The sequence below is a fragment of the Gossypium arboreum genome, unplaced genomic scaffold, assembly GCF_025698485.1.
Source record: "Gossypium arboreum isolate Shixiya-1 unplaced genomic scaffold, ASM2569848v2 Contig00270, whole genome shotgun sequence".
NCBI classification, from domain to species: domain Eukaryota; kingdom Viridiplantae; phylum Streptophyta; class Magnoliopsida; order Malvales; family Malvaceae; genus Gossypium; species Gossypium arboreum.
In genome coordinates, this window is record NW_026440386.1 from 4,993 (window position 1) to 17,279 (window position 12,287).

Consider the following 12,287-nt stretch of genomic DNA (forward strand, 5'->3'; position numbering starts at 1 on the left):
AAGAAAATCTTTAAACTTATTAATGAGCTATTATATTGAAGATATTATGATCCATCTATGGAAACCAATCTTTGGCTTTGAAGATTGGATAAAATTCGGGAGAGTCTCTTAATTCCTTGAAATGTGAAGATTTGATTGAGATTGTGTTGATTTTGAAAAGCATATCTTTGATTGATTGTGCTTTGATTGTTAATGATATTATAACCATTTTCAAAGGAGTTACTTTTTAATCACTTAAACTCTATGTTAGCAAGTTGAAATTGATATATACTTTGAGACTTGTCTAAGTTTTGTATGAGAGCATATTGAGTTCATTCTAATATGTTCATTAAGAAATTGTTTTTGTAAGATAGTGCAAACTGTTATTGTAAACATTGTTGAGTGTTTATTGCTCAAGTTCTGAGGAGATGATTTGGAAGTGAGTGGTGAGTGTTCTAATCTTTAAGTACAAAAGTGAGATCTCTATGCTTAGGGAGTAATAGAATTTGAAAGATTGTTGTATTTATGATTAAAAATAATGAAATTACTAATTGAACTAACATAAAAAACCGAATTACACAAATAAACCTTTGGTATTTTTTACTTTATTTGTACAATTTTCAAAGTGATAAACCATAATGAGACTACAATCAAGCACATTTATTTATAAATTTATATTTCAGCAAACAAGTAACTTCCAATAACAACATTAGTTTTCTAATAAAGAAATCAAACTTTAACAAATAGAAAATGAAAGTATTAATTTGAATCACTGGTGAAAAATAGATTCTGATTAAGTATATTCATGTTACTCATTGCTCAGTCTACAGGATAATATATAAAAATCAATTTTATTTTATTTGCTTTTGGTTAATCATCAATCTCATTGAACTAGAAAAAAAATACAATTATATATATAGAGATATGCCTATTGTAATTGACGAGATTTGAACATTTAATCTTTTAATATTATATTAAACTTCATAATATCAAGTCAACTGTATTTTTAATTAATTAATGCATATTAATTTAAAATTAAAACTATTTTTTAAATTTTTTCAAATTTGTTTTAATAAATCCATCAATTCAATCAATTGAATTGAAAATAAAAATCTTATCAATTTGGTATAAACCTATTTCTTTTTAACCTTTACTTTGAACATATATAACCATAATAGAATTTCACTATGTAATCAACCAATCTTGCCCAGGCCCTTTTAAAATATTAAAATAGGCCAAACAAATAAATTGAATAAAAAACACCCATAAATAAAGAATCCAAATTCAGAAGTCCAATGTCCGGTTACAAATATTTGGGCCAAAATAACTTAAACCCAAAATCCTTTAATATAGACCCAACCCAATTACCAAAATAACCCATGACACAATAAGTCGTAAAACCCAATTCTAATAAACTCATATCCTAAATCTAGCCCAAACCCGAAAGAGCCCAAAAGAAAGAGAATTTTAGCAGCAGCTCCTGGAATACACTGGAAGGGCACCAGAGGGACGGTGTCCCACGCGAGATCCCCGTGTGTGGCGTCCATGTCACCGGGTCATCTTCTCCGTACAACTGAGCCTGCAAAAGAATACACCAGAAGGAGCCAATAACAGATTTTACAGCAAATGACAGCAGGAAAATAGGATTTTTAAGATTTTATTTATTTTGAAAATCTGGCTATAAAAGCCAGTGATGTAATCCACAAATTTTTACGCACACTGTTTCTGTACACACGCACAGAGAATAGAGAAAAAGCAATTTAAGATTAGCAAAGGTGATTTCAAGTTTTCTTTTGTCCTCTCTTATGAATTTTTTTAGTTTATTTTTTTCATTTGATTCAGATTTTTTTTTAGTATGTGAGTTGATCCCAATGAAAGCCCGAATACTTCAGAAATACTGAGGTAAAGGCGAGGAAACAAGTAGTGATGATTCTTTGCTTTATGAACCTATTTTCGTTTTTAAAGAAAATAATGTGAGATTTGAAGTTTTTTTTTTAAAAAATAAAAACGGGAGGAAGAAAATACTTACTAATTTTCTCTAAGCATGGTCGAGCGCCTTCAACGGGGAGGATGGGTACTGTTTGCATGTTGATTGATCACCAAAACGATGGTGGTTCGGCTGCTAACAAAAAAACCCTAGAAATCTAATTTTAAGGCTGTGATTTTCGGCCAAACAGTGGGGCTGCGTTTGAAAAAGGAAATGGGGAAAGAAAGGTTTTACGTAACCTTTTACAAAATGGTGTCGTTTGCAATAGTGAAGGCCCGCGCGTAAACCCGTTTGGCAGGCCGGGTATGCGCATGTTTTGTATGAATGGGGAATTTGCGCGACGAATCCTTCCCCTTGCGCACAGCCTTCAATTTGCGCCCGATTTGCCTACCTTATGTTTTAAAATCTGGCCTGCTAATTTGTGCGTTGTTTCACTTTGATCCGCGGTTCCTTGCAGCATTGTGGGCGCGAGATATTTACAAATTCAGTCCCCATACATTTACGTGCTTTGAGCATTGGCCCATGTTATGATTACTTTATTTGCAAATTATCCTCCCTATTTTATTATAGTGTTAATTTGGTCTTATAGCTGTACAATCGGTTAATTTAAAATATATTTAATATGTTTATGCATTAATCCATGTTAATAATTTTGTTTGGTTGCATTTGTATGATTGTTTTGAGATTGTTTTATATTTTCACCGTATGTATCCTATTTCTTTAAATATTTTATATATAATGGTATATTAATTGTTCTTATTAATTTTTTTATAATAACTATTATTTTGGAATGTTTAAAATTCTTTTACATTACATTGTTTAAATACCTTATTATAAAGTGTTGTAAAAATATTTACATATATGTTGATACATAGATTATTTAAAACATTTCTTGATTTATGACACACTTAAATGTTTCTATGTACATATGATACTGTTTTGGAACTCCAATCTTTGTATTTAAAAATTGTTATTTTCAAATGTGTCTCCATATTATATTATCCTAGTATGTTATTTAGTATTTCTTTTAAATATTTTAAGTAAAATGGTATGTATATAATTTATATGATAATATAATTTCACATGTATTTATTCTTATATGCATGTTTTTAATAAGAAATCTATTATGTGTGCTATACCTTGCTATTTATTATTATTTCTTCATATTTAATATATTATTTAAGTTATCATTAAGCATATATTTTGTATTTATATTTAATTTACATACATTATTAAAACCATGATATTTTTAAATATATAGTTTTTTAAATTTGTACCTAATTATTTTTATTCAATGCATAGTATATGATAAAATTAAGTTAATTTTATAATTCATATTTTATTTCATGACATTCTAACATTTAATTATTTCCAAAATATATGTATATAACCCATATTAAATTATTTTATTATAGTCTACATTATTGATTTCAAATTAATATTTCTTTTATGTATATATATTTTTAAAATTATTCATGTGTATAATGTGTTTTTTAGAACTATATTTTAAACTGTACCATTTATTTATTGTATACACCCTCATATTTTATTATCCTTATACATGAATTATTTTCATCAATCCAAATTAAGTTGTTATATGTAAAATTATGGTATATTTTGTTTTAAATTTCTCTTTATAAGTATAGTTTTATAAATATACATCACTAAATTTATGTATTTTGTAAATATAATTTTCTTTGTTATGTACACAATATCCTATCATGTCTTTTTCTTTTTTCTTTTTTATGTTATTTAAGCAACCATGCATATTATCAGTTTTTTAAAAAAATTTGTTTGAAATATTTTGCATATTATTCGATTCAAATGTTTTATTCTACAATATTTACGTTAAATAATTATATATCTCTAGCTCTCATACCAATTTGTCAACTTATTTTATGTGTTAATTAATTCAGCATTATTTTGAAAATATCTTGTACTATATATTGATTTCTAATTCCATGTTATATCGATTCGTGAATTGTTTTATAGTATGTCATGTTAATTATTGTTGTATATCATTTTGTATTGATTGTTCGTCATCCGTGATTAAGAATTTAGTCATTTTACTTAGAATAATTGTACATAATTGTGGATTTTGTTAATTGTGACTTGTTGTAGCCTATTATTTCATCTTGATTAACCCTTTTTCATACAAATGTTTTGATACAAGTCATTAAGCATTCCATTTAAAACGAATAAACATGTTTTGAACAAATTTCCAATTTTCATTATTGTCCAAAACTCTAAAATAAGGCAATATCTAATATTTAGGAATTAAAAATCGTGCTCAATCGTTAGGTATGATTTTTTCTATGAACTAAATATTTAGATAACCTTTTTATAATTTTAGTATTGAGTTTTCAAAAGTCAAAAATCAATCGTATTTTTAAAGGTATAAAGGATTGTATCCAATCGCTTGGTATGATAACGCATATCTTTGAAACGAGAGAATTTTGACCGCTAATTTGAGCTATTTAAACATTTTAAAAGAATCATATTTTGGAAAATCTTTTCTTTGAAAACCTTTTGATATAAGGACAATCAAATCAATTTGGTACCAATTTTTGGGCGAATGAGGGTGCTAACCCTTCCTCATGCGAACAATCCGAACCCATTTTATTTGATTTTATATGAACCAAAATTATTTTCATTGAATAAAGCGTTTTAGTAGGTGGCCCAATCACACCTAAATCAAGAGATTGGTGGCGACTCCACATTTTTGTTTTCAAAGTCGATTCCCATTGTTTTAAAAAAAAAGAGGGTTTTACGACTTGGTGACTCCGCTGGGTTTGAACAAAGAGAGTCGGCCATAAAATTGATTGTTTCCTTGTATCACGTAATTGAAAATTTGTTTTGAAAATTATGATTCTTTTACTTGCATTTGCTTGTGTGATTGTTGTGGTTCGTCTTGTCTAATAAATAGGGCATTGCATTGCATGCGCCGTGGTTATACCTATTAAGTGGAATAAGAAACTACGCTTGTGCTTTCACCTCCGTATGGGCTAGTGGATTTCTTCCAGATACATCTATACCTATGAATTCGTGAGATTTTCATCTCCGATGGTCATAGGGAAATGTATTCCGAACCGAACTCGATCCATATGAGCCTATAATGGGTGAGGATTGAGGAATCGCTAGTTTGGGTACCTTCTTTGAGAGCCGAGCTTCCTATAGTGAGCCTTAAGAGCTATCCTTAGGTAGAGCCGTCAAACCTTATTCATTACCCATATGTGTGTTATGATTATCTTTGTTGCGATACTTGTATTTTATTACTCGTATTTGATACTACTTGTGTTTTGCTTTGGTTGTGTTTTACATGACATTGCATACTAAAGGAGGTGTTGGTTCAGATTCGATTACTTGGTTAGAAAGTTTAACATGGAGAATGAATTTCTTAGTAAAGTTTTGGATAATGCGTCATTCGTGCATGGTCGGAGAAGTTACAAACAGAGAAAGGGATAGCCGATAGAAGGACATACTTGAGTTACGAACTTTACTCGTATCAATGTAACCTTGAATGAGCTGAGGAGTTAAAGGATTTATGGACTCGTTGGGATGAGGGCACTAAACATTGTTCTACCGAGTTATGATGATATACCGTACTTTGCTCGATGTTAAGGTGGATAGGCATTTGTTCCAAGGTATAGCTCAATTTTGGAATTATGCTTATAATTGTTTGACTTTTGGGAAGTAGATTTGGTTCCTACTTTGGAAGAATACACTACTTTGTTGAGGGTCCAAAAGCTCAAGTCGAAAAATTTATGCTAAGGTTACTAATGGTCAAACGTTTAAGAGACGGTGAATATTTGAGGATGAGTGAATCTTGGGTTCTTGTAATTCAACGAAGAAGGATAGTAAGTGTTTCAGGAAAATTTGAGAGATATGATTTTGGCCTTTGGATGAAAAGAAAAGAGTTGATATCTTTGCTTTAAGCATCTATGGATTTGTGATTTTCCTAAGGCTTTAAGACATGTTGATGAGGCCAACCGATTTGTTTGATCGTCTGGGGGAGTCACACCACGCAATATTGGCCTAGACGTTAGATCTTTGAGCATGTACCGGAGGACGGAGAAGGTCGATATATTGGATGTGCACATTGTTGATGGTATGGTTTCACGGGCTTTTTGGAAAGTGAATAAGGTATCATCAGGTTTTCTCCGAAGGTTACTCCCCATTAAAAGAAGAGATGGCGATGCAAAGGAAAAATGATATTTTAGAAGAAAATGGATGGAAATTCTCCAAAATCTCAAGGAGGATGATGTAGAGTGGAGAGCTTTTTGGATAGTTCCCACGAAATCTTGTATCGATGTGGGAGTTATAATTGGGTGCCATTGTTGGGAATTTGGGAAGCTCGGATATACTCCTTTACTTGCACTAAGGCAATATAAATCGAGGCATGCGTTCATACCTACGATGCATGGGTTGGCTCGGTGAACTCCCATATAAAGGAGACCACTATAGGAAGAAGGTTGAGGAATTGTCCGATGCTTGGAGGCGAATACCTTTGGATGAAAAGGGTTGTTGGTTCCATGGTAACACCTAAATATAATGGATGGTTTAGGAAAAGGGTCAATGATAATATTCCTAGACCAAGTTTAGAAAGCTCCGACCAATGGAAGAACAATTAAAATTGCCCGTCGGAGTTGGAAATTATAAAGTAAGATTTTGAGAAGAAGAGTTCGAGTTTGGGAGGAAGATCGGCAATGGAAGAAAAAGGACTTGAAGTTAGTGGAGATTCAAAGGTCGAGGCGAAAAGCTACGAAAAGGAAGGGTGAAGTTGAGGAAGATTTGGAAGGCTTGAAAATAGATTATAAGAAGTTGCTTATCAATGAGGACTTGGGCTAAGAAAGACTTTGGAACAATGGCGCCAAGAGGTTCTAGAAGAAAGGGATAAGGAAGATCAATGGGAAAAGAGGTACCGGAGGCTCAAGCCAATGAAGCCTTGGAAAGAAGTCTTAGAGAGTAAGAATGAAAAAGATGAATTAAGAGCCAGTAGTGGAACTTGAGAGATCTCGTGTTTATCTGGAATCGCACTTGGATCGAGTTGAAAGCAAGCTTAAGTAAGATCGAGGAAATGAAAGGGAAAATAAAGAGTTAGAGGCAATTACAAAGTTGTGAAATGAGGATTGGGTTCTTGGAGGAAAATGGGGAACAATGGAAGAATCAACTTCATCACTCTCAAGACCAAGTAAGAAACAGGATTATATCATGGGAAGCCGAACACAAATCGAGAAGTAGTGACTACTTGCGGTCTTTAGAAGACAAGCGGCTTTAATGTGAAGTATGATTTGGAGTTAGATAGGGACAAGAACTACCTTCATTGCTTAGGAAGATTAAGGCCCCAGTGTTAAGCAAGTCATATTTGTAACTTCCGTTTATGTAAAGAATTTTATTTTCTAGTAAAGTTTTCTAAAAGGAATTGAATCGAATTGATGCCTCCTTTGCATTCATGCATTTGCATTACATTACATCATATGCATTAAATATTATAATAAGATTCTAATTAATTAAAATTATTTAACTGAAACTAACAAAACACACCAAATACGCATCCCTACGGTACAAGGAAAAAGACTAAGTCAATAGACAAAAGACTGAAAAGTTAGAGCAAATGGAAAAAGATATGCAAGAGTAAATGCCTAGATGCAAGAACGTTGGTTAAGATTCAAGAAGAGATGAAAGAACAATGATAGAGTCCCAAAGAGAAATTATAAGTCAATTGTCCCAATTGTGATGGGAAGAGTGGATAAGGGAAAAGGTCCTATGGATAATATGGGAGAAAATAATGAAGACCCTCAATATCCTCCTGGCTTCACCGCTATACATGTCGACACAACCTAAGATTAATTTGCGAAGCCATCATTACATCAGCCTCGGCTTTGGTGAGGTTTCGACAATGAATTTTCAATGGTTCAGTTATAATCCGTAACAACTCAAATAATCCAATGGTCCCTAATTTGGATGAGGTCGAAAGAGATAAGAGCAAAGGCAGTCACAAAAGTAGTTAAAGGAATGGTGTAAATGGTGGAGGAAAAGGTCGAGCAATGGAAGGTGTTGATAGACACTTGGGAATTGATGCAAAAGATCTAAGTTTGGACTGGACTTAGTACTGCCATACAAGTTTAGGATGCCAGAATTTGAGAAATACAATGGAACGAGTTGTCCCGAGGCTCATATCACTATGTTTTACGAAGGATGAGGGTATGTTCATAATGATCAATTGTTGATTCATTGCTTCCAAGACAACTTGGTAGGGTAGCGCTAAATGGTACAATCAATTGAGTTGAAACAATTAGTTCATGGAGAGATTTAGCACAAGCTTATGAAGCAATACAACCATGTGATGATATAACTCCGATAGAATTACTCTGCGAGAATATGGAGAAGAAACCAAATGAAAGTTTTAAGTGAGGTAGGGAAATGACCATTCAAGTTCACCATCGCTCTTAGAGAAAGAAACTACGATACTCTTCATTAACACTTTAAAGGCCCTTTATAACCCATATGCTAGGATGTGCCACGAAGCTTTGGATGTGGTCATGACAGAGAAATGATTGAAAATGCCATAAGAAATGGAAGGATAGCGTAAGAGAAAGTGCTAAAAAGTCGTGCCACAAGAAGGAGAATGAGGTAAATAATGCAAACGTGGATATTCAAAGTCTATTACCATAAGTCAACCAAAGGCCATCCGCGGGTTTATCACGGCAAGAGTTAGGAACCAGGAATAATGAGAAGATTCAATTTACACCAATTCCTATGACATATAAAGAATTATATCAAAATTTGTTCGATGCATGTGGAGGCACCTTTTACTTAAAGCCATTGCGCCTCCGTTCCCTAAATGGTACGATGCTAATGCTCAATATGAGTATCATGCAAGAATTGTGGGCCATTCGATGAAAATTGTACCACTTTTAAGAAGTGTTGAAAGATTTATCCGATGGGTATTGTGAAATTTGATAATGTGCCGATCGAAAATCCTGCTTAATCATACCGATAGCGGGTAAATGCAATAGATGGAGGTATTGGAAAAGGACCAAGAGGATGTTTGATAAAAACCCTTTGAGACGAGTTTGAAAAGAGATGGCAAGAAAGGGATTAGTTACTTCAAATGCGTAAGGAAGTGATAATGGGATGGAGAATTATTGTGAGTTCCATCATAAAGAGGGACAGAATTCGGGAATGTGAAGGATTGAGTTGTTATTCGGGTGATGGACAGAAGGAAATGGAGTTTTATGAAGAAGTCAATGAGGAGGAGTATATATTCAATCCACATCAAGTCCAAAAGTTAATTATCCTGTGGTCATTATCTCGCTCCTAAGAATGAAGCGGAGTTCAAATGACGCCAAAGATTATAATTGAAAGTTTTTTTACAAGGATAGTAAACAAGTCCCTTGGAACTATGACGTAATGTGACAATCCGGAAAGGAGAGTTCATAGCCTTAAAGGAGGATTAAAATATAGGCTCTCACACGCGATGGAAGGCGATATGATACCGAATAGAACCTGAAAGAAAGAGATGTCTTGAGCAAAAAGAAAGGAAAGCATTAAACTTGATGTGCCTATTAATGAACCAAAAGAAGAAGAAGCTAAGGAATTTCAAATTTCAAACATAGCGAGTACAGGTGGGTGGAATAGTTTAAACAATGCCAGATATCTATATTGGCTTTACTCCGAGTTCAGAGGTGCATCGAGTGCATTGATGAAGGTGCTAAACGAGACATATGTAACCAACGATATTTCCGTCAATAAGTTGGATCGGTTGGTTAACAACATAAGTGCGAAATTTCATCTTTTTCAATGATGATGAATTCCACCGGGGGATGGGGTCTACCAAAGCTTTGCATATAACTACCGGTGTAAAGGGTACACGTTGCGGGGTATTGGTAGATAATGGTTCAAATTGAATGTGTTGCCTTTGTCCACACTAAACAAGTTACTTGTCGATAGTTCTCACATAAAAGGATGTCGAGCATAGTACGAGCCTTTGATGGCACGAGAGGAGGTCGTGGGGAGAATAGAGGTACCCTTGTTAATTGGCCCAACCACGTATGAGGTAGATTTTCTAGTAATGGATATTAAGCCCTCTTACAACCGCTTGTTGGGAAGACCTTGGATACACTTCGGTAGGCAGACTTCATCATTACATCAAAAGTAAGTGGTGTCGAAAGGCGGTTGGTAACAATAAATTTAAGAAGATATTATTGCAACCGAAGCGGTGATGCGCCATATGTAGAGCAGATGAGGAAGCCATTGAGTGTTCTTTTTAGTCTTTGGAGTTTGTGAATGCAACATTCATCGAGGGAAGTAGAATTTTGGAGCCAAAATGTCCAAAACTACGATGATGGGTTTAATTGATGGTAGGCGGGAGTTCATCAGAAAGGGACTTGGAAGATGTCTTCAAGGAAGGATTGTAGTTCCAATGTTAAAGGACAAACAGGATTGCTTTGGTTTGGTGTTCAAGCCGATGCAAGACAAAAAAAGGAACTAGAAAAAGGCAAGAAAGAAGAAGAGTACGAATGAGTGGTGAAATCAAGTGGGAGCCCATGATAATTTCTCATATCTCCAAGTCTTTTGTATCGAGGCATTATTTATCCCGAACGAGGGATGTTGGAGAAAGAAAGCATGGAAGAAGCATTGGGAGATGTGTACATCAATGCCATATTTGAAGAGACAATTGAAGAGAGGATTTTCAAATATTCGTCCATATGAGCCGGAGTGTTCTAAACAATTGGACGTAGAAGATCTTTCTAGTCTTTAGAGCTTATTCGAGTAATGTTCAAACAAACTTGTTGTTTTAAGCCTAGAAACAATAAAGATTTCTTTGTGAAATAAGCTCATGTTCAAACATCATTATTTCAATGAAGTACATTTTTGCTATCATTTTGAGTAAATGTTATTCTTTTCATAAGCAATTGTGTTATTCTTTCTATCTAAATAATTATCTTGATTCTTTTTCAATTATTCTTTTATTCATAAACATATCATACAAAGCAATAATTACCAAATTCATTCATTCTTTGTATATTTTGTACCTATAATAGGTCCCTAGATATCAATGTCATGGCGGCTTTAATTCGACTGGATCACTATTTGAGCGAGACATGTGTTTAGAGGATCTCGGGACTTTGAAGATGATAGAGATTGTGATTTATCTCCGGACTTGTTAAGGATGTCGAACACGAGGAAAAGCAAATTTTGTTATAAAGAAACCATAGACATGGTGACTTTGGAAGAGGGAAAGTTGTAAAATTGGAACATGCATAGTGAAGAAATAAAGCGAGACCTTGTTGGGTTACTTCAGAATTCAAAGACTTTTTGCATGGTCATACTAGGATATGCACTTTAAGTCCGATATTGGTACATTACCTTCCCATAAGAGAAGATTGTAAGCCAGTACAGCAGAAACTTCGACGAATGAGGCCAGATATTGTCTTAAAGATCAATGAGGAAGTCAAAAAGTAGTTTGATGCGGGATTCCTCCAGGTGATCAAGTACTCAGAATGGGTAGCTAATGTTGTGCCTTTTCCCAAGAAAGACGGCAATGTGCAAATGTGTGTGGATTATAGAGATCTAAATAAGGCAAGCCCAAAGGACAACTTCCTCTTGCCTCACATTGATACGAAGGGATAATATGGTGGTTACTCATTGTTTTCCTTCATGGATGGCTTCTCGGTATAATCGATCAAGATGCATCCCGAAGACATGGGAAAGACTACCTTCATAACCTTGTGGGGCACGTTCATACAAGGTGATGCCATTTGGATTGAAGAATCGAGCGACGTGTAGAGCCATGGTGACTTTATTCCATGATATGATACACAAGGAGATTGAAGTATATGTTGACGATATGATAGCCAAATCTCAAACCAAAAGGAGCATATCAAAGTATTGAGAAAGTTGTTCATGAGATTGAGAAAGTTTCGTTAAAGCTTAATCCCACAAAATGTACTTTGGGCTAGATCCGAAAGCTATTGGGCTTTGGGGTCATGAGAAGGAATTGAAACGATTCGACAAAGTCCGGCTATCTGGAGTTGTCTCCACCGTACCAAAAAGAAGTTCGAGGTTTCCCGAAGACTAAATTACATGCGGTTTATTTCTCAATTAAAGGAAGTGTGACCCTATATTCATACTTAAAAAGCATAACCTGGGAATGGGATGATGAATGTCAAAAGGCTTTTGATAAAGTTAAAGAATATTTATCAAGTCCTCTAGTGTTATCACCCCAAGTTCAAACAAGCTATTGATATTGTATTTAACGTGTTTGGTAATTCAATGGGATGCGTTTGGTCAACATGATAAATCGGGAAGAAAGGAA

The 12,287-nt window shown here is 34.1% G+C and overlaps 1 long non-coding RNA gene across 1 annotated transcript; it reads right to left on the reverse strand.

The window, feature by feature from the left end:
- Nucleotides 1-1,227: 1,227 nt before the first annotated feature.
- LOC108461418 (uncharacterized) lies at nt 1,228-2,372 on the reverse strand. The gene is made up of 2 exons (XR_001867741.2): nt 2,009-2,372; nt 1,228-1,558 (listed from the first exon to the last, which is right to left on the reverse strand). It is a non-coding gene; the product is annotated as an uncharacterized LOC108461418 (long non-coding RNA).
- Between the last annotated feature and the right edge of the window lie 9,915 nt (nt 2,373-12,287).